Genomic DNA, 8,943 nt, shown 5'->3' on the forward strand with positions numbered 1-8,943 from the left:
CGGAGATGCCCGTTCCTAGCTGCTGAGATGTACTCTGAGAGAGACGATGTTCAACCTGATACAAGTGATATTTTCTATTAACTTGAACAATCCAAAACTAGAGAGGGTTTTGAACATCATCCTACCAAGGGAGTTTATGTATTATTTATACAAGAAAGCACTCCCAGGTGATTATTTTAGTATTTTTCCTAGTGTAGTGTTAGTGAAATGCATTATGTTTACAATGAAAAATTAACTCGCAATGGCAAGCTTTTGGTTTTTTTTTGCCCTTCAAATAGTTTGTGTTGAGGGAAGATTACCAAGAAATGTTGAAGTTTTCTTGAAAGATCCAAACTATCTTGTGAAGATGTTTTTGTTATATTATCTTGCTTCGCTTATATTGTACTGCAGAACACGTGCCAGTCCATCTCATCCACCGGAAAACAAAAGAAGAAAGTTTTCCCTTCGAAAGGAGATGCAATCCAAACTTCCAAAGACTATAACGTCGGTTACATTGAGTAATGTAAGTACTGTATAGTTATATTAGCTTCTGTTAATATATATTATGAAGGGATTGTAATTCGTTGGGACAATTGTAAACTTTCTTATTGCTTGTACAATAGATTTTCTGTATGAAATATGATTTTGTTACCTTGCTAGGAGTTATGCAGGTGGTGAAGCAAACACTGGGTTGACTAAGAATACAGCAGTATAAGGAGGATCGCAGGGTGCATTACCCCACATTATTTGCTTTTGATATTGCCATTTATAAGTTTTGAAAATATTGCCCTAGTAATATTTTGAGAAGGAGATATAAGATTGTAGTGCCTGAGCACCGCCCACATAAGGGATGTTATTGTCCACGTCACGGGCTATCTGCATTTCCTTCCGCTGTGAATCAGTTGCAATGAAGATACGAAATCACGCTGACTATCATTTCCCAATCCCGCCTAGCCTTAGATCCAACACCTACCTACTCCCAACTTCCAAAGTTTGGAAACTAGGGCTTCGTGATTAACAGTCAAAGGCAGCACTAAAATCAAGGCCAGTCATATGAACTTCCTAACCATGATCAGTGGATTTCTGTACAACATTGGAATATTAGTCCCCAAAATTTTACCTTTTCTTGAAATTGGATTGAACATAGTCCAATGAGATTATGAGAGATTTATAACTTCTTGTTTTTTCCATCTACTATACAAATTTCCCAATAGGATTTAAGGGGATTGACCGGCTGATGCTGGTTTATAAGGGTGGGACTTGAGACATTCACACCACATATAAGGTGAGACTAAGGAGTATAGATATCTAAAACCCGCATATGCTTTTCTCCTTGGATCTTTGGTATTGCTTTTTATCAGTTGATTTTTCTTATATTCTTAGAATAAAAATGTAGAAAGAACGGTTTTCACATGTTTATTTAAAGAGAATAACGTATTATTTTCCAAACAAAATATATTGGATGTCTCATGTCTGTAGTAAATTGTCATTGAGCGCTCGTGCAGAGAGAACTGAATACTATTTACATAAATTTTATCATTGGAAACATCATAATTATAGAGAATCATAATGTTTCCACCCAAAAGTTATACATTTCTTTTACAGATTATCAATGATCAATGTCACATTATCTCAATGATTTGATTTGGATTAGATTTTAACAATTATGCATCTCATATTAGATTATGTAATTTCTGCAACGCATATAAATAAATAAACTTAAGATTCCTTTGTATTATATCTTCTATAAAATAGTCAATAACGAAATAAATTTTATAGCCTAAAGTGAATTATATATTCTGATGGCCAGCAGCAGCAGAAAGTGTCCTACCTAGGCTCGTGAGTTTAAGCTCTATAGCCTACTGCGGAAGCCGAAGGGTAGATTACTGCTGTGGTTGGACACCATAGTTATGGAGGGGGGGGGGGGCGTTGGCTTACCAGTTCGTTCCCAGATTGCCAGGCCAATGACATAACACGGGCTCTCGCCGATAACATATATAATTGATGTACACTTCCAGTCAAATTATGAGTTTTTTAATGTCATAATTTTGTTAGATATGAATGGGTTTTCGTTTTGACAAAAAATAAACCCCATAGATTAGGAAAAAAAAAAGATAGAAAAAAATAAATTAATAAAAAATGAAACAAAAGCAGGAAAAAGGGCATCATTTGATTGTTGTATAATGTCATTCAAAGTTATATACAAAATTTAAATACTGTTTCTTTAAAACAGGAAAAAAAATTGTGTGGCAATGTAGCTGTCAGGATGCGAGATGAATGCCAGTAAGGTTATTCAGCAGATAAATAGCTCATATACAAGCACTTCTGAGCAATAATGTCACAAAAATATAAACAAATTAGAACACGAGATAGCGAGCTGAAACAGGTGTGGAAGAGAGCGAGAACTATTAAAAGCAATAGCATTATATTTTATGAGCGTGTATGAAACATGTGTGGTGCAATAGAATTTGATGGTCAATAAGTATAGTTTTGAGATATGGGTGTTCAAAGTTTTCTTTACATTTTTACAAAGATGATATTAATAACTTAAGATTTTTTGTAAATGTTATTTCCCTTTTTGAGTCATAATAAAACCAAAACTAAGTTATTTATCATAATTTAATCATAAATGAAGATCCCTTTTCTCACTACTTTTATTCTTTAGGCTTCTGGTTGGCCCCTTCTTTTTTGGGGGCGGGGCAATTTCTGTGATGAGAGGGTTTCATAGCTGCCCAAGCTACTCTCTGTGGCCAGATTTTATTCTATAATGCTCCTGCATTGTGATTTCCTCTGTCATGATAAATTTTCTTACGAAGCATAGAATAACAGACGTAAAAGTAAGCAAAATGAGGTTTCTGTTTGCACTGGGGGTGTAAGCTTTTAGCCCGTAACTTCCCGTCTTGTAACTCATTGAATCCCTACAGATGCCATTGATCACAATGTGTTTGATATCACATGGAATCTCTACAGACGTCATTGATCACAATGTGTTTGATATCACATGGAATCTCTACAGACGCCATTGATCACAATGTGTTTGATATCACATGGAATCTCTACAGATGCCATTGATCACAATGTGTTTGATATCACATGGAATCTCTACTGATGCCATTGATCATAATGTGTGTGATATCACATGGAATCTCTACAGACGTGAAGTCACAATGTGTTTGATATCACATGGAATCTCTACAGATGCCATTGATCACAATGTGTTTGATATCACATGGAATCTCTACAGACGTCATTGATCACAATGTGTTTGATATCACATGAAATCTCTTTAGATGACATTGATCACAATGTGTTTATCACATGGAATCTCTACAGATGCCATTGATCACAATGTGTTTGATATCACATGGAATCTCTATAGATACCATTGATCACAATTTGATATCACTGTGGAGAATTTTCAAATGTTTGAGTGGGAACTTAGTCCAGGAAAGTCTCTCTACGACAGTTACACAAAGATCATCAGGGGAGGATAATGAGCACTTACACTCGTGGCACAAACACCCTGTTAATAACTTTACTGCCACAGTTTACTAACCGTCACTCTTAAATACAAAAGGGGGAAATTTTACTGTCCAGAGGCCGGAGAACTCCACATGTGAAAATGAAAGTAATTTATGGCCTACTCTAGCTTTGTCAGGTCTATAGTCATATCTCTCTTAGGCTCTGTTCCGACTCCGTCCCAGTGACCCAAGTGAGATGCTGGACAGGTATCTTATGTTAATGTAATTAGAGACAAAACCAAAAATGGGAGCAGTGATGTTAAGTAAAGTTTAAAGATATGGATCTTTACCTTCGAAGCAGATATATTAATACAAAGTTCCTCGCTGAAACCACTTATAGACTTACTTAGGCTTACTCCCTTCAAATATCAGGTATTCTGTCCTGTGATCAAATATTCATAATTTGCTCATTGAAATAAATGAGGGGCAAAGATACAAAGGAGGTTTAATTAATCTAATATTGATTTATTTCACAAATTTACATCAAAAGAAAACAGACATTTTAACAAACACAAAAATGGTGTCAAATAAAAAGCAATTCAAAATAATGAAAAATGGTTGGTTAGACATGTGGTCTGCTATAATTAATAATCAAAATTGGGTTGGACACGTGGCCCATGTGACCCAGAGACTGTGCTAGTCTCAAAAGCAAAAGATGATATCGAAAAAATATATACACACAATCCCACTGCACTCAGTCCGAATTATGTAAAAGCCAGATATTCTAAGCAAGTTAAAATTAGTCTTAAGCTAAAAAATTGGGGAAATAACTAAGGGGCCACTTTATGGTACCTGCACTCCTTTGAATATTGTCCTTTGCCCTTCAATGCCTGTTGACTGGAACGTTGCACAAGTTGGCACATTGCACTCTTGACTGGCTCACCCCTAAAATTCTCAATTTGGAAGATATGGTTTAACAGGCTCTTCTTCTCTATCTCTCCGACCAGCAGGACTCCTCTGTGAGTCGAATTTTGGGAAGAGGGAGGGGGGGGGGGTGAGCCAGAGCAGCACGGGTTCACTGACTAAGGTGGGCAGCCGGTCGACACTACGGCGGACGAACGAATGGGCTGAGGTTAAAGTTGAGAGGGCTCACCTGGCTTCACCTTTCCAAACAAGTGACGGCCATGATGCGCACGGTAATCCAGTTGAGGTGCCATATCGGGACTTTAGGACAGGACAATATATTATTGCAAGGAGTGCATAGGAGGCAGGATTTTGTACAAATACTGTAGAGAAATTGCTGCTCTAAGGGAGTTTATATATACAACAGTCCTAACCTATTCTGGCTTGCCAAAAATGAATAGTTTAATGATCAATTAGCAATGGGCTGGTGCAATAGGCATACATTTTAATATTAACAGACTTTAATTGGTACTGAGAAATAAAAGTTGCATTAATTCAGCAGTATTGAAAATTATATTTAAATCAGTTTAGGAATTTAATCTCAACCCACGTTGTTTGAGGAATGAACCAACATACGCCGGGTTAAGGCCCTTTGTTGTGCGTATCTACGTTGTGACGTCACGAGCATTGCGTACGCTTCTGTCAAGGTTATTTGATTTTGAATAGTTGTCCCGATGTTTTGGTAAAAAAACTTCATGTAGGAGAGAACGTTTAAGGGGTAGCTACAGGATTATTGGAGAGTTAAAAATACAAATGAAAGAAGTGAAGAAAAATTCTTCACAATCACATGGAATCTCTACAGATGCCATTGATCACAATTTGATATCACGTGGAATCTCTACAGGTACCACTGATCACAATTTCATATCACATGGAATCTCTACAGATACCATTGATCACTATTTGATATCACATGGAATCTCTACAGATACCATTGATCACTATTTGATATCACATGGAATCTCTACAGATACCATTGATCACTATTTGATATCACATGGAATCTCTACAGATACCATTGATCACAATTTGATATCACATGGAATCTCTACAAATGCCATTTATCACAATTTGTTTGATATCACATGGAATCTCTACAGATGCCATTGATCACAATGTGTCTGATATCACACGGAAACTCTACAGATGCCATTGATCGCAATGTGTTTGATATCACACGGAAACTCTACAGATGCCATTGATCACAATGTGTTTGATATCACATGTAATCTCTATAGATGCCATTGATCACAAAGTGTTTGATATCAAATGGAATATCTACAGATGCCATTGATCACAATGTGCTTGACATCACATGGAATCTCTACAGATGCCATTGATCACAATGTGTTTGATATCACATGGAATCTCTACAGATGCCATTAATCACAATGTATTTGATATCACATGGAATCTCTACAGATGCCATCGATCACAATGTTTTTGATATCACATGGAATCTCTACAGATGCCATTGGTCACAATGTGTTTGATATCACATGAAATCTCTACAGATGCCATTGGTCACAATGTGTTTGATATCACATGAAATCTCTACAGATGCCATTGATCACAATATGTTTGATATCACATTAAATCTCTACAGGTGCCATTGATCACAATGTGTTTATAACATGGAATATCTACAGATGCCACTGATCACAATGTGTTTAACACATGGAATCTCTACAGATGCCATTGATCACAATGTGTTTGATATCACATGGAATCTCTACAGATGTCATTGATCACAATGTGTCTTTGATACCACATGAAATCCCTACAGATGCCATTGATCACAATTTGTTTGATATCAAAATGTAATCATTATCAATTTTTATTTAAACGACCAAATGCTATTTCATTGTACAGATGAATGTTTTTGACTCATCATGTTACTCTTACTACTAATTACAGTGTATCTATGACTTATTAAGGTAATTTTACTACTAATTACACTCTATCTAAGAAAGTACAGGGAATTTTGATGAAATATTTTGTATATGCATCCTCCATTGCCATATGGAGTACCCAGAATTTCTTTTTTCATGATATTTCATTTTGGTTTACTGGTCAGCCCCATATAAGTTTATTTATTATTTCCTAATACATACTCCAGGAAATACATACACAACTTAAAACCTTCATATTTTCGTTTTTACCCACAACATTTTAACCCTTTGGTGTCCTTCTGGGTAAGAGGGAACAAAAGATTCTAGTGCGATACACTGGGTACAGATGTGTTGGTGGAGTGATCCCTTTTATTGCTGAAGATCTTAACAGAATTTTCCTTATTCAAATTAGGTTAGGCCATCAACAGTGTCTGGTTTTAGGCTACTATCGATACTGGGATACATAAAACATCAATTCTATTCAACTAGAGTGCTGAAACAGCATATGAAGCATATGGCCTTCCAGGCAGACTTTATCTAGAGTCAGTCACCAGTATGCCAACCAGAAACAGACTCCTGTCAACTGGGGGTGGACTAATAAAAGAGATGTGTTACATCATTTGCATAGGGGTCGTATCCATTGCAGAGAGTTACCAGCAGCAAGCCAAGTGTTGATTGAAGTGTGAATGCTGCAGTCAATCCAAATGTTAAACATAATTTATATCATCATCATCATCTCTTCCTACGCCCATTGACGCAAAGGGACTTGGTTAGATTTTGCCGGTCATCTCTATTTATAGCCTTTAAATCAATACATCTCTACTCATCATCTCCTACTTTACGCTTCATAGCCCTCAGCAATGTAGGCCTGTGCTTTCTAACTCTTTTAGTGCCTTCAGGAGCTCAATTAAATAATTGGTGAACTAATCTCTCTTGGGGAGTGCGAAGAGCATGACCAAGCCATCTCCATATACCCCTCTTATGGCACTCAAGTAATCTCTCATAGTTTCATTTCACTCCCAATATTTTTCTTAGGGCTTTGGTCTCAAATCTTCAAAATCTGTTGGATATTGTTTCATTGTCATACAACTACTAGCAAAAATTGCACTTTGGTTAGCCCTCATTGGTTACGATACTGCCACTGCGCAAAGCTTGTTATGCACTTCCTTGCTTTCTATAGTTTGCCTGGAATTTTCTGCGGATGGGGGCTCTGTGGACAATAGGCCCTAGCCCCCAGGTCAAGTTAGCTGCTCTGCACCTAGAGCTATTGTGGCAATGATACTTTCTTGTAGGAGCACTCATAGAGTGCTCCTAGTCTATTGCCCAGCACCTAGAGCCTGGACAGTGCTCTGCACCAGAGCTTTAATATCTCTCGTTGCCCGAAGGCCAATTGAGTTGCTGCCTCACCACTGAGCTCTTAAAATCAGTCACCTTCAGGAGTCTGAAAGAAGGTTTCTAGTATTAGAGAATAGTGGTATAGTAGCAAGTCCTAGTAAGTAGGAGAGACTGGGAGAGGAAAGGAGAATGTTTAAGTAGGAGAGAAAAGGAGCAGATTTAAGTATAAGGACTTATCTCTGCTCAAGGGGTGGCTGTGGCAGTGAGCTTTGTTGGAGGAGCGAGAGGATGGGATTTAGGGTCTGATCAAGGCCAGGGAGGTTGAGAAGGGATAGGACTCGGGTGAGAAGGTGGATGGTGATGGGTATGAGGTCCTGCAAGAACATAGAGTCCAATTGCTGGCAGAAGGTTGGAGTGGATGGGTTAGGAGAAGGATTTGGACAAGGTGTAGGTTCGTTGGAAGGATGATGGTTGGGCTGGCCTTAGTGGTAGACGCAGGAGCAGCAGCTGGTACTGGAGCTGGGGCCGGCTTCCGAGGAGGTCTTTTGCATGATTTCCTCTTCGGCTTTGGTTGCAGTGTCGATGTGTCCTTTGTAGTAGGAGTGGTAGTTTCCAGAGTTTCTAGCCTTTTAAGGCGCTCTGGACACCTTTTATTCCAGGCATGGTGTGGCTGGGAGCAGAAGGATTTGGACAAGGTGTAGGTTCTGGAGTGGAAGAGGTCAGTGGAAGGATGATGGTTGGGCTGGTGGTAGTGGTAGACGCAGGAGCAGCTGCTGGTGCTGGAGCTGGGGCTGGTTTCCGAGGAGGTCTCTTGCGTGGTTTCCTCTTCGGCTTTGGTTACAGAGGTTCTAGCCTTTTAAGGCACTCTGGACACCTTGTATTCCAGGCGTGGTGTGGATGGGAGCAGCTAGGGCACTTGGGCCAGGTTTCTCTCCCAGCGTTGTGCTCATCAATGCAATGTTGAGTTGGGTGCTTGCCACTGCAGACGCCACAGATCGGCCGGCTCCAGCAGTCAGACTTGTGGTGTCCGAAGCGTTGGCAATTAAAGCTACGGGAAAGGTACCCCACAATCCGATGAGGGAGATTGGCATCTTAATTGGGTAGTTGTATACCACTGCTTTCTTCTGTTTCTTGGCGGGATCAAGGTAGGTGAGGGTGGCTTCATTTATAGATGTCTTGCACTATTTTGATCCTTAGGGGTGATGATGATACCACCATTTAACTTGGTCCTGGCTGTAATCTTAAGGCCAGGATTGGCGGCTGCCATAGCAGCTACAGCCGCATATGACAAGGTCTCTCCAGTGGCAGGTAGT

The 8,943-nt window shown here is 38.9% G+C and overlaps 1 pseudogene; it reads right to left on the reverse strand.

The window, feature by feature from the left end:
- Positions 1 to 7,333: 7,333 nt before the first annotated feature.
- LOC137628023 (U4 spliceosomal RNA) lies at positions 7,334 to 7,448 on the reverse strand (annotated as a pseudogene).
- Positions 7,449 to 8,943: the final 1,495 nt, after the last annotated feature.

This window comes from Palaemon carinicauda, chromosome 35 (assembly GCF_036898095.1).
Source record: "Palaemon carinicauda isolate YSFRI2023 chromosome 35, ASM3689809v2, whole genome shotgun sequence".
Taxonomy (NCBI): domain Eukaryota; kingdom Metazoa; phylum Arthropoda; class Malacostraca; order Decapoda; family Palaemonidae; genus Palaemon; species Palaemon carinicauda.